General features: G+C 45.6%; 1 protein-coding gene across 5 annotated transcripts in view; it reads right to left on the reverse strand.

Moving 5' to 3' along the window:
- The window catches only part of MPPED1 (metallophosphoesterase domain containing 1), an 881,293-nt gene that overhangs the window by 780,087 nt on the left and 83,498 nt on the right, over positions 1-17,708 (reverse strand). For 3 of the 5 annotated variants that reach the window (XM_078673877.1, XM_078673875.1, XM_078673874.1), the window contains exon 2: positions 15,605-15,790. The exons of the other annotated variants lie outside the window; for them this stretch is intronic. The gene's annotated coding sequence lies outside the window, so the exon portion shown is untranslated. The remainder of the gene's footprint in view (positions 1-15,604; positions 15,791-17,708) is intronic. 5 annotated transcript variants of the gene reach the window in all.

Consider the following 17,708-nt stretch of genomic DNA (forward strand, 5'->3'; position numbering starts at 1 on the left):
GCGGCATTGGCTGTCAATCGACTGCCTCCAAGTTTTTGAATGAGGCCTCAGAGTTAGAAAGTCGTCTACAATTGACAAAGTTATAGTGACTCCCTTTTGGTGTTTCGCTAGGTTAATATGATCTAAATCTCACTGGACCAAAATGGTGTGGTCCTGTTCTCAGATCAAGGGCAATTAGCCCATGAGCTATATCTTTTGTTCTTAGTGTGAGTATTATATTGTCATAGGGTGAGTTTTTACTAGATAAGAGTTCCACCTCCAGTAGGTCTGAGTGTATTACCGATAAGCAATCACGTTTATGTTGAATCCTCCCTATATGAAGAGAGGGTGAGCTTTGGAATATTGGTCATAAACACTCTCCAACCAGTATTACTATATGTGGTATTGGGTCAGCCTGTATTTTGCCTGGTTACTGGATGTTTCGCTCATGTAGGGTGCGGCATAGTAATCCTGGTTCCAAGCTCTTCTGGTCTTACCCATACTTTGCCAATTTGCAATTCCTCCTCCGTTGCTGTTATTTTGTGCATTTTTATAGGTGGGGTCCCTCTGGCCTCCCAGCCTCCATGTGGTCGCGTTCTCTAATCTAACCCCTCTGGAAGTGTGAAACGATCTATTATCACAACCATGTTCATCTACCTTAATCTTACATGGTAGGACTGGTTTTGGGCCTTCTCTTTGTTTGCCGGCTTTTTTTCTTCTAGTTTACCCCTACCTTAATTAGGTCATAGGGTCTCTGTTTATTTAATTCTATGGAACAAGGTGCATAATGGTTATTTGCCCAGTTCAAACCGAGTTCAGACAACCTACAGGTATCACTGGGACTGGTTAAAATACATATGATTGCCTTAAGGTTGGTGACCTCTTTGGTTAATAAGTCTACTATAGCCAAAAGTTATTTTATTAGTTGCGAGCTTCGATTAATTAGCAGACTTTTTGCCTGCATTACAGGTCCTTTTAAAGGGCCTTGCAGTTCCCTAGGTGTTCAATATGTGTGGTCAATGTGTTGTGAATGCGTATATATCTTGGGAGATAGTGGCAGTAAGTCAACAATCTCATTATCTGACCCTCGTATCGAGGCTAATGGGGAATATCTGTTTGAGCACACAACCGATGTCAGGGACTCCACGCCTTTCTCAGATTCTTTTATACCAAACTGCAAATAATTGTTCGGCTCTTGGTGAAAAGTGTGTTAGGTCTGGCTAATAGTCTCTTGTTGTGGGGCAAGATTGTCTGAAATGCAGGGCTGGTGCTCAATTATAACCTTTGTCTGACCATTTGTGATGGTGCTCTCTACCTGGGGATTTGTTGAGCATTTATTGTAAAAGGCAGGAATTTTTTCTTTTTTCTTAATAATTGATTTACATTTGCTATTTAGCATTGATTCCACCTCTTCAAGCAAATTATCAATTTTGTCTATGGTAAGGTAAGGTAATGTTTATGTGTACATGATTAATTAAAATCTTTACAAAAATATAAAACACCAATAGGAACAGTAAAAACAATTTGTAGTTAAACTTAAAAAAAATACGAGATTTACTGGGATCAGTTCAAGGTTATCCTCAGGGCCTAATAATGTTCATCAAGAGCTGTTAAGTCTTTTTCTTATAAAGTGAAAGAACTTCACAACCTGGCAATTCAGTTTGATGTTACTGGTGGTAAAGCATAGTTTGACTGCCTGCCTGCAGGTCCAAACAGAATGTGATTTAAAGGATGGTAGCAAAAGGTTATAGCTCAAATCCCTTAGTCTAGGGCATATACAAATCACATGGACAATGTCCTCCTTACCGGTCTTACACAGGCGACACTGTTGCGAAGAATGTATTCTCTCCCAGGGAGGCAAGTGTGGCAGTATAGGGATTACACCACGGCGTAATTTTAGGAACTTTTCTTTGACTTTTATTTTCATGCCAGTATTGAGGTATGCTTGTGGCTGTGTTTTACCATAGTCACCAGGTGTTGTCCATCCATGCGCTCTGTTTGCTAGGTCCTTCTTATCTTCAATCGCTGAGATAATACACGCTGATTTTTTGGCTACTTTTTTTGAAGGACAGGAGATCTATTGACGTTTCCCGTCTATCGGAGGAATTTTCAGACCTCCTGTCAGGTATGAACTGTCGCCAATTTGTCAAAATTCCCACTCACTGCAAAGGCCACATTTTAGATCAGGTGTGGACGGCCAATCTCGAAATTTCACCTCCTATAGTGACTCCTTGCTCCTGGTCAGATCATTGTTTTATTTCCTTCTCCCTTAATCTGTCCAACCCCACTCGTCCCACTCCCACATCCAACTTCACTGCCAGGAACTGGAAGAGAGCCAATTTTACGGAACTCCTTTCCATATTAGCTTCTACAGTCCCTTCGCCCTCCGCCTTGGTGACTCGCCAGGCTTCCCTTCTCGAACATTGGCTGTTGTCTGCCTGTAACACTGTTGCCCCGCTGAAAACTATAAAAACTATGCGCCCTCACGACGCCCAGCGGTGGTTTACAGATCAACTCAAACTCGATAAATTAGCTCTCCGCCAGGCCGAGCGCCGCTGGCAACGTAACTATGATCAACAACTTAAAAGCGAGTTTGTGTGCCGTCTAAAAGCCTACAAAAAAATCAATTTTTCTGGCCAAGACAACTTATTTCTCCCATAAAATCATGGAGTCTGCCTCTAAGGCAAAGGACATCTTCTCCATAGTGAATGAGCTCTCACTCCCAGACCGTGTTACCCCTCAACTCCAACCTACACAGGCTTTGTGCGACTCACTCAATACCTATTTTATTGATAAAATTATCACCATCAAAAACAATATCCCCTTGCCCTCATCTCCCTCTCCTCTTCCTTCACCCCCCAGAAATCCTCACTGCCTGAATGTCTTTCCCCCAATTTCCCTTATTGAGTTGTATTAGTTATTGCACAAAGTCAGTTCTGGCTCCCCCAGTGACTGCTGCCCCCCCCCCAAATTCTTAAAGAAATCTTTCTGGCCTGTCCTGACCCTCCACTGGCACTACTCAATAACTCAATGGCTACCGGAGTGGTCCCGGACTCCTTTAAACAGGCAGTTGTGGTACCAATCCTGAAAAAAAACAATGCTGATCCTACGGTCCTGAGTAATTATAGGCCCATCTCCCTTCTCCCCTATCTAGGGAAGATGTTGGAGACATATGTCACTCGCTGTCTGAGTACCTTCATTGAGAGCTCGTCTTTTCTGGATGCCCAACAAGCCAGTTTCCGCCCACTCCACTCTACTGAAGCGGTCATCGTGGCTGTGATGGACACCCTGAGAAAGGGCGCCGACAATAACATCTCCCAAGCACTTGTCCTATTGGACTTATCGGCGGCCTTCGACACGGTCAATCATGCAATATTGATTGACCGTGTCAACAATGCTGGCATCCAGGGCGTTGCTCTCGATTGGGTTAGATCCTTCCTGGATAAGCGATCCCAGGCCGTACACTTGTCTACCTTCTCTGCTTCTTACTCCCCCCTATCCTGAGGAGTCCCACAGGGCTCCGCCCTATCCCCTTTACTATTTAATTTGTACATGCAGCCCCTAATAGCTTCCCTCCGCAAATCCACCGCCACAATCTTTAACTATGCGGATGATTTGCAGTTAATTTTTCCCATTGATACTTCCCTACCCTCCCGTACCAGCTTTCAATCCACCATGCTGGACATATCGGAATGGATGAATCACAGCCAGCTCAAATTAAATCCCACCAAGACTGAGCTTGTGCTGGTGGGCGGGTCAGCCAAGCCATGGAATGACAGCTTCTGGCCTTCGTCACGAGGGCTTCCTCCTCGCCCTGTCAACTCTGTGAAAAGTCTTGCGTAGTAATCTCAGGTGATCTATCCATGAGGCCCCAGATTAGTGCTGTCACGTCATCCTGCTTTTTCCACCTGCGCAGGATACGTAAAATCAGTAGATTCCTCACCAGAGACGCACTTATCGTTGTCATAATTGTTCTTGTTATGTCTAGAATTGACTATGCCAACACTCTGTACGTTGGAACTCCTGCATACCATCTTCAAAGGTTGCAGCTGGTGCAAAATCAGGCAGCTCGCCTGGTTTACCACCAACCTAAGCACCAGCACGTCTCGCCACTGTTGCGGAGCCTGCATTGGCTACCGGTGGCTAAACGTTGCACCTTCAAACTTGGTTGAACGATATTCAAGGCTCTTTCTGACCAAGCGCCTGTCTTCATCTCCTCCAGTTTGAAGCGATACGTACCCACGAGAGACCTCCGTTCCACTTCACACAACCTTTTACTCATTCCAAAAATCAAGCGTAAAAAATATGGTGGTCTTTGTTTTTCTTTTCTGGCCCCTAAATTTTGGAACTCCCTTCCGCCTTCTTTCCGACACTGCCCTACCTATGAGTGTTTCCGTAGGATGCTGAAGACGTTCCTCTTCCAGTCAGCATTTGAGTAACTCCTGTCCTTGCCCTCCGCTTTTGTTATGAGCGCCATAAAACCGTTCCGGTGACCGAGCGCGATACAAATAATTTCATAACATCAGTCAAACCTAAAACTTCAAGTGATTCAAATAAATAGTCTCTAGGCAACGAATTACGATGCTGGAGTAACTCTTCCCATACGTTGGAGTTTAGGGAGTCGGCCTCTGCAGTGCGAATCTTGCGCCAGGTGGCTACATACGCACTCCGCCTTTCTAAGGTTTGTTTGAGGATGCCGAATTCTAATCGAATCTGAGCAGGAGAGACGTATTTAGGAAGATTAAAAATAGCCCTATAGGAGTTGGCTATGACTGTATCCATCAGTGCGGCATTCTTCCCATGAAGAGATTCACTCCCGTATGTAAGCGTTGGTTGTAGTTTCGCGCGCAGAACTTCAAGGAAGGGTTTGAGTGTGAGATCGGGGAGTTTGGCCTTTAATGATTTTAATGCCAGATAGGTCATTGTGGCCTTCCCTTGGAGGGAGTGAAGTTGTGCCCTAGACGTGTTATTTGAGTCAAGGAGAACACCCAGATACTTGTATGTAGTTACCCGGTCGAGCTTTTCTCCATTCAGGTGCCAACAAGGATTCCTTTTTTTCCTATAATTCACCGTCATGACCTTTGACTTGTTAAAATTTATTTGGAGGGCATTCTTTGCTGAGAAGGCATAGGCTGCGTTCAAAAGGTGCTGAAGGCCTGTTGGCGTACGGCTTATCAGCACCAAATCGTCCGCGTATAACAGGTTTGAAAGGATGATTTTCCCTAATTTAGGTGCATGGTTGCGGCATTTGTCAAGTTCAGCGGGTAAATCCGCTAAAAAAAGGTTGAATAAAAAGGGCGCTAATAGGCACCCCTGCTTTAGTCCTTTTGTTGTCCTAATGGGCTTCGAGAGGTGTGTACCTGCCCCAAGTTTAATTTTAATCCAGGAGTTGGAGTGGAGCAGTATTAGGACGTCTAGGAGGCGTTTCGGAATTCCCCAATTATACAGCTTCTGCCAAAGTTTGTTGTGGTCCACATGGTCGAAGGCAGCAGTATAGTGGATGCACGTGAGAAATGAAGATGACTTGGTTGCTTTTGCTGCACCCATCAGGAGGGACAGTGCCATGATGTTAGTTGTGGTCCCTTGGCCTTTGCAGAAACCCGTTTGGTTGAGAGGGATGATAGAGTTTTCAGAAGCCCATGATGACAATTCCTCCAGAATGAGTACTGCGAAGTATTTTGCTTCTACGTCTAGCAAGGCAATGAGACGATAGCTGTTTGGATGACTCTTGCTCCCATGTTTGTAAATCGGGCTGATGACTGACCAGTGTCAGGAATCCGGAAGAGACAAGGTGAGTCTTGTGTTGTTGAATACTAGTGCTAGAGATGCACTCCAGAAGTCTACATCTGATTTATACAGCATAGGTGATATTCCATTCGGCCCCGGAGCTCCATTGGGTCTCCCCTTTGTTATTTGCCGTCTGATGTCTGCTGGGGCAATTTTCATTAGCCCTGGCTCGACATCCTTTGCAGGTCTTTCTTCCGTTTTTGGATTATCAAGTTTCGGTGGACTCATGGCCTCACACTCCCACATTTCATAGGTTTTTACGCCTGTGTGATTGAATTTCTCCTCTTTTCCAGGCCTTGTGTTTTTTATGCGAGAATTCTTTATTACGGTGTCTCTTGTGATGTCATCATTATTAAAGTGCGACAATAGGTATTTTGTCCATACTTCCTCTGATATATGTGAGTTTTACCCTAAATGGTCAGGATTCTGTATTCTTTTTACCATTTGCCAAAACCTAGTGCTGTTTTTCCGCTTCCCTTCATAGAGAAGTTTTACCCATAGGTCTTCGTTTCTTTGCTTCTGGCTTTCCCATTTCATCCGTTTAAGCTGCTTTTTCGCTTCCCGCAAAACCACTTGCAGACTGTGATTTGTCTAGTCCTTTCTCATCCGTCTCAAGGTTTGATTTATTAATCGTTTTTGTGTTTTCATGTCCGGGCATGAATGTTTCCAATTTGAGGTCCCCTTCCCTTGGCGAAAGTTGTTAGACACAGTGCCTCTCATTTTCTCCCTGATGGCATTGATGAAATTTTGCCAGACATCCGACAGCTTAGTTGAGGAGCTGGAAGCTTGGGAGAAAAGGATTTTCGCTGTGGAGCTGATGGAGTCAATGTTGTCGGGGTTACACCGTAACCGCCTTAAGTTTGAGCTGACTTCTGTGTCTGGGCCTGTAAGGGGTTCAATTTCCAGTAGGGAGTTAGATCTTATTTCGGCCAATTGAGGCAGGTGATCATTGAAGTCGCTCGTCTCTATTCTGAACGATGTTAACCAACAGAACATATTTAGAGACATGAACATGTAATCAAGATGCGAGGAGTGTGTGTTGGAGTAGAAGGTGGCTGCTGGCGGGTCATCTTCGGCATAGCGACCATTTAGGGCCCTTAAATTAAGTTGTTTCAGATGACGTAATACATTTTTCGAATGCTTCGTTTTTTATCGGGCCTTGTGGCGGCACGCACCATGCTGCATGTAAAGTAATGTAATGTAATGTGTATACTTGTAAAGCACACTGTTGCCAGCCAGCGTCCTGGCGCTGTATACCACTGGGGAACCCGTCCTGGCTTTCCCTGTGGGATGGTCCCTGCTGGGAATCCCCAAGGTGGAGCCAGGCATCCCCGGCGTTGATGGAGCCTTTGTGGAGATTAGGCAAGCTAATGCCCAGAGTTGCCGAGTGGGACCCCTGGTTAGAGTAGGCACCGAGGCGAGAATTATCGAGTCCGCTGACCCTGGTCCACGACCCTGCCGCGTCGGGAATCGAACCCTGGTCCCGGGCCGACTTCTGCTTCCGGGTCTGCCGCCTCTAACAAGTGAGCCACACGACTCCACTTCAGATCTTGAATGAGGTCGCTGTCTTGATCTCTACTGATGAGGAGCATATTGAAGTCACCGGCCAGGATGAGTAAGTCAGACACCCCGGCTTCCCTTATTTTTTCCAGAACTTTTGACAGCTCTTCCACCGATTTTTGTTTCCGTTTAGGGTGAATATATGTATTAATTATAATTGCTTCCAGGAGCTGCTTTTTTAGCCGGAGTGAGATCTTTACCACCTGGATGACACTTGGGGGAGGTATATGAAAGTCCATTGCCTCGATTTCGCCTATTGTCGGTATAGAGGCGAGGAGCATCAGCCCTCCTGATCTACGTCCAAAGGTTGAATTTTTGTTTGCCGGCATGCAGCAAGACGTGAACCCTTGGAGTTCGAATACTTTGTCTTCCCAAATTTCTTGGAGTAATAGAAGGTCAAATATGGTTAAATATTGTAGAAATTCAGGGTCATTCCTTTTGCTAGCTAAACCATTAATGTTCCAGGAGCAAATTCTTATATCCCTGCGCCTCACTGAGGGGTTGGGGAGCTCTTGCCCTTTTTGTCAATTGTCAACAGTAGTTGTAACGATTGTACGCTGAATTGACTTCCAATTATGGTCGGTTTTTAGCGGAAGATGGCTACTACGATTTTGACTTTGTCCAGGTCGAGGACTTTTTATGTTTCGGGGGTACATCCCAGGTGAGCTGCTCCTGGCTCCCTTTAATATTGAGTTAGAGCTTTTTTGAGGCTGGAGTCTGATAGGAGGTAAGAGAGGAGTCTGATAGCGGGGTTGTTTTTCGAGCTTCAGTTCAATCCCCCATTGCTGGAACGTTGCTTCTTCTTCCGTTATTTTATGCGCTATCTCTAATGAGTGCCAAGTTGCTTTTGTTATATTTGGTACAAAAGGGGGTGGTGATATCTGGGCAATGAAGCACGGTGTTGGACTGAAACTCTACTAGCAAGAGGTCAGTGGAGCTGATATTTGCAAGATTTGTTAATGAATGCAGGAGTCTTAATATGTTTCCCCTATTCAGTATATCATCCCTGCCTCGGGATGTATATTCGGGAATAAAGAGAATTGATGTTGGGGTACTCAGATGCTGCATTCTTATTGGGTCAATTGGTGGACTCTTATTGTCCTGTTGAGTTTGTTCAGGCGAGTAGCTTGAGGATGCTGTATCTGGGACGTATGGAAGCCCACTTTGGTCATTGTCTATCCTCGAATTCCAGGATATGCTATTTAGTTTCAATTTAGGTTGTTGAGATGACTCTGTGGCGATGACCGTGAGGGTGTTGTCTCTTCCTGTTGTTAAAACATCTTCAAGTGGTTTGGATTTGATGTTAGCAGAGTTTTGGCCTAATTGTATTGTTCTAAATTGTAAAAGTTTCTGTTTGAGTTTTTTTGGTGTCAGTTTCTTTGTAGAGTTGCTCGTCGGTTTTGCACTCTGTGATGGGGACATTGGGGGAGTGCTTACAGGGGCCTTGTGCACGGGAGATAGTTGTACATTGGGTGTAAAACTCCGGACATGAGTAGCTGGTGAAGGAGAGGAGATCGATTGTTCTTCTGTATTTTGTCTTGCGCCTATTAGCGTCCGATTCCTTCCTTTCCTTTTGTTCTTTCTGCGGGTCTTAGTAGAGGATCGAGAAGAGGGTTCAACTGTGATCACAGTGGTGGTCGTTGACTCAGTTTCCAGTAATCTGGGAGATGATGTTTGAGCTAAGGGTGAAATAGTAGCTGGGCTCTGGTCGCTCGGCTGCTCATTCACTGGCCCTATTGGTATCACTGGGAGATCTGGGGGAAGATCGGAGGTTAGTGGCTTCGAGGATTGTAGAACTGTTGATTTTAAGTCGTTTATCAGGTCCCCTAACATGGATGGTAAGGATGATAATTTGTCTAGAAGAGGATCATAGGGTAGTGGTTGTAACGGAGATGGTTGAGCTGCAAAAACGGCGTCTTGGCCCCTCCTTATAACACCATTTAATTCCGAGATTTTCCAGTCGATCCCTGAAATAGAATCGGCCATTGACTGCAGAACAGAAAGCTGTAAGTCCATTTTTTGTGACTGGAAGTCCAGGGCAGTGGTCGAGTATTGCAGGGTGTTTAAGATTGTTGCCCATGGAAATTCGGGGGCTGAATTACCTGAGTTACTACTCCCTCTAGTCTCGGAGAGGCGTCAATAGGTGGTTTCCCTTCAGATGATTTAAGGTTATAAGTGGCAACTAGTTCCTCCCACTCCTGTGCTGCTATGGAGGACATGTCGTCGTTTGAGGAGTTATTTATGGGTTGGGAATCATTGTACGGCAGTAAAGTGCGGCGTTGAGATGCCGTTTGCGCTGCTAGCCTATTGTTTGGTGTTGTTTGTTCACTAATGCTGCTCAGGTTCGGTTGAGGTATCTTAGTTGGAGTCAGGGGTGTCCTTGGAAGTTGGGGTGATGGAATTCCGCTTCCTTGCCCTTTAAGGGCCGTTGGTGGTTCCGAACATGCGTCTCTGATTTCCTTCCCTGAGATTGGGGAGCTGCTAACTAGTTGGAAATGGGGCAGATCTTCTCTTGCCTCCTCTTTATGGATCATGGCCTTAATTACCATTGACGCGTCTTGGCTTCCTAGGAGTAATGGACTGAGCTTCCTGGGTTGAGTCTCACCCTGATTGACTGAATGTCGGTCGGTTACTAGCTCGGGGGTTCAGCTTTGTTTGGTGGGCCCCAATCTCTCTTGGAAATTTTTCTAGCAGACCCCATTTCCAAGGAATTGAGAATGGTAAGATTGTGGCTAGCTGGGAAGATGTATGCTGCTGTTTTTCTTGGATCAGGTGATGTTGGTGTTGGTATAGCAGCGGCGGCCCCAATGCTGAATGGATAGGAGACATCGGCTGGTTGGAGTAAGCCTGCTTGGCTCCTGGTCGTATGGCTACAACCGGGTTCGCTTTGTAGAAGCGGGGTTTGAAGGCCTCTAATGTTCCCTGTCTTGGAGTAAATGGCTGTCCCTGGGTCTTTAAGGAAGAAAAACTTTGTATAAATCTTAGGTTGATAGAAGCATATCCTTTTCTTTGCTGGCAGTCCGTCGATGGTTACAAGAATGTCCGAGGCTGTTGGTGGAGACCTAGATGCTGAAGATAATACGGTTTGTATGGACCTTTGTGATTGCTGAGGAGCAATAATTGGGCAAAGTGGTGCCGAAGGGTCCTTGACCTGATCGTTTTTATTTGTCGGTTCAGTTGGGGTTGGATTTTGATTTAATGTCGACGTTTCCATAACTGCCAAGGTTGAGTCTACTTTGTTATTTTTATTGCGTGCGTATGGACAGATGTCCAGAAAGTTATTTAGGTTTGGTGGAGATGTTGGCTCCGAATTTCCCAGTTTCCTTTTCTGTGATTTAGGCTTGGCGTTGGGTTTAGGCTTTGGTTGCTGCCTAACTCTACCTGATCTCATTGCTCTGTTTGTTTATTCCTTATTATAACCCTATCAAAAGTTATAATTGTACGCTGATGGTTATAATCGCGTCCTCTATTGGAACCCTGAGAGGGTCTATTGCCGAGGTTTTGGGTTTTTCCCTCTGAAATCCAATTGATGGAGTTAGAGATGATACTCTGGATTGAACTGGTTGTAGCTAGTAGCTAGTTGTAACTGGTTGTAGCTGGTAGCTAGTAAATGGCAGGAAGGCTGATAGCTATCTTCTAGATGCAGGCAGGCAGGCTGATCAATGTGAGGCATACTGGCACACTGAAGGGACACAGGGAAGGTGATGTGGTTGCGAGCGGTGCTCATGGAGAGGGCCACGGGTCAGCAGGACCTAGTCGAGCTGCCTTCCGGTCACTCCCCAGGCTCTTACTCAGCGGTCGCCTCTATCGGCAGCCACGCTCGCGTACGCACAGTGTCCGGTACCCCCCTTGTGTCGCCGTTTGTCGCCGTTTGTCACCGTTTGTCGATCTCCCCCCTCCTGCTCCTACTCCTCTCCTAAGGCAAGCACAACTTCACTATTGCGCAGCCTGCAATGCCACCAAGTATGTGGGAAATTGGTGTTGAGGGGCAAGTGTACAAGTTCTAGCCCCTGCTCCCCTGACTACATGGTAAGCCCGGCAGGATGAGCACAGAGGGTGGGTGAGGGCGGGTGAGCTGCGGGGAGAAACGCTGGGAGAAACTTGTTGACGAACAGAGGCCGGGCGGAGGACAGAAGGCGGAGGTCGGAGTCCGCCGCGAGTCCACTGAAGATCCACAGAAGATCGATTGCGAGGGGAGGGTGGTCGGGAGAACGGGTGCTCACTGGCTCGCAGTAACTCCTCCACAGTCGCCCGCAATCTCACTCTCAGCCCAGGACGGCTTGAGACGGCGGAATCAGCGCCGCGGCTTCTCACCACACCTCACTCTGTGCCGCGGCTTCTCGCCGCGCCTCGCTCTGCACAACGCTGCTCAGTGAAATCTGCAGTCTTCTCTCATTTTGTCTATGGAGCAGTTTTCTCCAGCACTCTTTCTTACTTTTGAGGAATTACCTTTTGCTAACCCCTCAGTGGCCTTTTGCTTTCCTCTTATAACCATTGAATTGAATGGTGTGGATTGGTGTAAGCGTTCCTTTCCCAATTCCCTTTGCCAATGATCAAATAACGTCTGATCTTAGATGTTACTTCTGTATTTAGCATTATTATTGATACAAGGACAACATTTTCCTGGTAAGTCAAAGATGCTAGTAGGAAAAAGAATTGCTTTACTATAAACGTACCAATGCTTTTCGTTGCACGTACAGTATGTTAATTTACACCAGTAGACCACCATATGACCTCAACCTTAATAACCACAAAACATTATCACAACACAGTATGGATATCTGAACTGCACAGTTTGATACTTATCCAAGGGATCTTGCTTCAAACTTTCAGCAGAATAATTATTGTCCCGAAAAGTTCTTTGTTTGTTAGTTACAAAAAGGCACACAAAGTTTCTTCTAGAATTAAGGGGTAATATTTGAACATCTTACCCAAGTCGAATGGGGATCCTAACGCCAAATGAAGAGGGGGAAGGCCTGCCCTACCTCTTCCCGTCAATGACAGGCAAGGGCAAGCGGAGAAAAACAACAGCAGCAACATTCGTGCCACGAGGGTGAGGCAGCGCTTTATGCGCGAAGTTGATTCTGGCCCCTCCCCCTCGCTAGTGGCACCGGGTTGAAGCAGTGTTGCACCCTGGGACTGGTAGTCCCCACCAGGGTGTTCTATGCTTAGGGAGATATGGGCAGGAGCTGGCAATAGTGCACCCTGGGATTACGGTCCAACCAGGGTTTGTTGGATCCAGGCAATGCCCCCAGACAGCTGCGAGGAGAAGAAAAACAGCAGCAGCGTCCCACAGTTACTTTTTGCCTTAGTCTCTTAGCTGCAGCCACTAGGATTGCTCATTGGTTCGTTCCTCGATGAGGGACAGGATAGCTGAACGAAAACTTCTCGGGCACAGAACCAAGAAGGGGGGCCATCCCTGCCTCCTCCTGCCGCAGATGGGCCCGCCCTTGGTCCGGGCATGCCCTCACGCGTCCCACGCTGCAGGAGCCTATGCTTGTTTTTAAGCGCCTCCTAGCGCTAGCGGCGACGTAGCGGCAGCAAGCCGCTTGGATGACTGGGTCTTGTGGTCCTGACCCTGGCAGTGTGGTGACAAAGTAAAGCAGCAGAAAAATGGGCTTTCTTCCAATTTAATTTGGGGGGATTCAATAACAGAGCGAGAGCTTCAAGATGTTCTACTGCCCTCCAGAGAGCTTGAGTTTGCAAGACAGAGGTGATAAGTATAATACTTCTCCACTATGTATAATATTCAGTATTTAAAAGTTTTTGGACTTGATTTTCCATTCTGCAAGATTTTCTTGAAAAGACAATGTGGAAAATGGCTATATTATTATTCACTGGCAAAAAATCTGTGTCCACGTCTATGTATTTGTGCAACGAGTGGCAGATCTTGTGGGAAAGCCAGGGCTCTTTTCAAAGATCTTTTGAGGAACAATTTACTATTTCTACTGAGCATTTTATCATAGGTATTTTGTCTCATCATGGAGAACTAGAACCTCTGACAAGAGGAGTCTTTCATCTTCTTTTGGAAGGAGTCACGGACTGGTGTCTTGATTATTCCACAGTGTAGTCAGAAAGTATAACTGAGCAGATACCTCTCGCTCGACTGGTGCTGGATCCGAAACAGGACTCATATTCATTCAAAAGTATATTTATGTGGAGGGGGATATCATGCAAACACTTTTAATCCATTGTAGTTGAGCTGTGCCTTGTAGCCAAAGGTTTTGAATGCTTCAACACTGTTTGTTTCACAGACAAATATTTCAAAGTAAAAGTATATTTTGAGCGTGATGGGATCCTCAACACTGAGTAATATGGCACCAAGGTTCTCATTGACATCCAGAAATTCCTTCATGTATGTCTTTAACAGGAGGAAGAATATAGGTGTATCTTTTCTCATCATCAAACCTTTTGATGACAATTGGTAATGATGTATTTTTCTCTCAAGGCAACACTCCTTTGATCTACCTCTACGGGAGTTCTTGGATGCAGAGGGGATAACATTTAAAGGAATGCTTCTTTGGCTATGTTTATAAGTACCTAAATTCTTAAGGCATATTTTTCTCTTCCTCACAGTCTAATATTTTCTCTATACTAAAGGTTCCTCCGGACCTCCTTGCAGCAATCCACACTCTTCCATGAGTGCTTACTTTGTAAAAGGATGAGTGCCAGTGCCCAGAGCTCTGCTCAGAAGCCCATAGGTGGGGCAATTCAATATTAGTAAGAAGGCGCCATAGTCCTAAATCCACCTCATGCCTGTTTAATCTACTATCAGACATTCCCTGTCCATGAATCTAATTCTTGCAGGTTCCTGCTTTCTACCGTTGTGAAGGTTTTCCTGTCTCTCTTCCTAAGTCTTTCTGCTTTGTGGGGTTTTCCCTCTCTTGCGATTGTAAATGTCTGATGCAGAAACATAGGTGCTGCTCTCCAAAAATGAGTGCCGGTGGTCCCACGGGAAACCACCGGATCAAATTAGCACGTTGTTTGACACGGTTCGCATATTGGAAGACAAATGACACGTGAAGCATGTCGGTCGTTTTTTCCCTTCTTCCTCTAACAGGAGGGACACTTGATTAAAAATGAATGCATTCCATCTGGATGAAAAGTAAAAAGATAGAGGTTTTTCTTCAGGAAAAAGAGTCAAAGTAGCTGGTGCAGAGGGGCACTCAGCTAATCACCACCAGCAAGCACTAGCATGCACATTAAGAAAGGTTGTTCACAGCTTCCCAATTCAGATATTAGAACAAGCAATGATGTCAGATTGTCAGTTCATTTGTTTTCATCCCTGTGACCTGTACTTGGATTGTGCTAAGTGCTTAGGTCACCAGCAAAGGAAAGGTGGGAGGATCATGAGCATTCCTTTGAGCCATACACTTCGTTGTGAATGTGAGAAGCATTTAAGTTTTGGTCCCCTAACATACACAATCTAGAAGCGTACTGAGCATTACACTGGCCCTGCAGCATGTGCGCTAAAGGAGCAGACTGGGAAGTCTCTGCCCTCTCAGAAGTCACAAGAGAGTGGTCGGCACTAATAAGAAGGGAGGTGTGGCATCCTGCTGTTGCTAGGTGCCTTAGAATGTGCATATATGGAATGTTTTGTTATGAGCCTAGATGAGCCTAGGACAGGCAGTTAGAGCCTGGACTTGCTGTTGGTTAGACCCATCTTATGGATGGGATCCTTATTCCTATAATAAATCCATTTTGAACTGGCCTTGGATGGACATTCATTCTTACATTTGGCGACAGGAGATGGGAATGAATTTAGGAATCTCAACATCATCGTTTTAAAGAGAATTATTTTTTTACTCCTTTTCATGACTTCATTCTAAGAAAACCTGTGACAGATCTTGACAGATATGGACCATTTATTGTAACCATATGCGAGAACTTGAACTGCTTTAATCCTAATTGGCAAATAATCGCTTGTGCCCCGTACTGTATTTGATGTTGGGACTGTGCACCTCAGTTCCAATGCGATCTTCGCCGCACACTCGTCCCTAGTGCTTCTTGTTGGAAGGGGTTGGGACTTGTATTCGGTGCGGGATCTATGGGTTCACAGTGAGGATTGTTTGCTCAGTATTTTTGAGGCTTGGACTGCACTTTCGGCGCACACTGGCCCCCCCTTTTTTGATCTCTGCAGTGGGGGCTGGGAGTTTGGTTTGGTGCGATCCCTCACTGTCGGGTACATCTTTGTTCAATTCCTTGGCACACGTAGCGCGAGCGGCGCTTGCTGCGATTTTGCTATCATTTAAAAAATGCATTAATTCCTAGAACTCACCGTGCCGGAGTTCTCTCCATGGTCATCATTTTGACTACGTCAGCCTTCGCCTTCACCGGGTTCCAGTAGAGCGATCTCCTCCTCCAGCATCGTCACAGCGTCTGAGTCATCACGCAAGTCTTCACGGCATGACATCAGAGTACGCTGCTACGTGGCGGCCATCTTAATTTTGTGTACAGCTGTCTCCTAGCAACGACGGAAACAACTTTATAGGGACTTCAACTTTAGGGTGAGCTCGTGCAATATTCATTCTTATTTTCTTTTCACAGTTAACAATCTTATCGGCGCTTTGTTGTTTGTGCCTGATTACTGTGGCACAATGGAGTTTTGACATTTCATTTATATTAGTTGAAGGCCAATGATCCTATTCACTCATTAAAGGCACATCACAATTATGTCACATGACTTTGCGGTTGTGCTTTACATCAGTAGAACTCTTTTTAATGGTTCTTGTACTCTAAAAGAAAATATCTGTATTATTCAGTGTTTCAGAGGGCATTAGAGAATGTTTTGAAGGATCATGTAGGTGTTGGGATCTATCAGGATGACATTCTCATCTTTAGTAAGGAACACGATGCAAGAGTTATTGAAGTATTACTTAGACTTAATGAGTTTAAACTCACTGTAAAAATTGAGAAATGCTAATTTAGGAGAGAATCCATTGATTATTTGGGACATACCATATCTGCTACTGAGATTATGCCTAAGGAGAGTTTAATTACTGCTATTTTAAAATTGAACTCTCCGACTAATAAGGAAGAGTTGATGAGTTTCTTAAGTATGGCAGAGTACTATAGTAAATTTGTTGATGGTTTTGCCTCATTGTGTGTACACATGAGAACTCTGCTTAGGAAGGGCTGGGAATTTGTCTGGGATAATGAATGTGGAAGAGAATTTTGAGTTATTAAAGAAAAGTTAAATTCTACCCACAAACTAAGTAGTTTTGATCCTGAGAAAGAGACTGTTTTAGTGACTGATGCAAGTCTTAAAGGCTTAGGAGCAGTTCTTTTGCAAAGAGATGGTGATAAGTAAAATGTTGAAGTTGAAGTTGAAAATATTTGTAAAGCGCACTGTGGCCAAGCGGCTTCCTGGCGCTGGAAGATTGACAGTGTCAGATGGAAGAGGCAACCAGGGAATTACAGGGTTGTAAAGGCTTGGGCATACAGATCGGTCTTAAGCGCCTTAAGGAAGTGCAGATAAACAGTGATGGACCTGATGGTGAGTGGAAGACTGTTCCAGAAGCGGTGGGCGAGACTAGAGAATCTGGTACCACCAGTTCTGGACTTACGGAAGCGGGGGACACTGAGGAGTGCCTGGCTGGAGGAGCAAAGATTGCGACAGGGGTGGTAGTGGGTGATCATGGAGTTAATGAAAACAGGAGCAGTGCGGTCGCGGGCCATAAAGACTAGGCATCCCATCTTGAAGAGGGTTCTCTGCAGGATGGGAAGCCAATGGAGGGACTTGAGGAGGGGAGTGGTATGGTGGGACTTAGGAAGCCGATGGATGAGGCGGGCAGCCTGAATCTGGATGGTCTGAAGGCGCCGGAGCTCGTAGGCAGGAATGTCCACGTACAGGCAGTTCCCGTAGTCCAACCGTGAGAGAATCGTAGCCAAAACAATTATTTTAAGGGCATCAAAGGAAAAGAAACGGGAGATCTTACGGATAATCCTGAGGGACAGAAAGCAGGATGATACAACAGAGCTAACCTGGGGACGCATGGAGAGGTCCTGGCTGATTTTGATGCCCAGGGTTCTGACTGTTACCGAAGGAACCGGAGGGGGGCCGAAGATGGAAGGCCAAAAGGCAGGAGTCCAGGGGCTGATGGCACCACCAGTCAGGACTAACTCCGTTTTGTCCGGGTTAAGCTTGAGGTGGTTTTGATTCATCCAGAGATGGTGATAAGGAAAATGTTATCTTGTTCTTATCAAGAAGTTTGAGAGGAGCTGAGTTACGCTATTCCGTGATCGAAAGGGAGGCTCTTGCTGTGTATTGGGCAGTGAAAAAGCTTAAGAATTTGCTTTGGGGAGGCAAATTCGAGATTAGGGCTGACCACAAACCCTTATGCGAGGTTTTAAGAAAGAAAGGTATCGATGCAGTCTCGGGC

This window comes from Lissotriton helveticus, chromosome 1_1, assembly GCF_964261635.1.
Source record: "Lissotriton helveticus chromosome 1_1, aLisHel1.1, whole genome shotgun sequence".
In the NCBI taxonomy this organism is placed as follows: domain Eukaryota; kingdom Metazoa; phylum Chordata; class Amphibia; order Caudata; family Salamandridae; genus Lissotriton; species Lissotriton helveticus.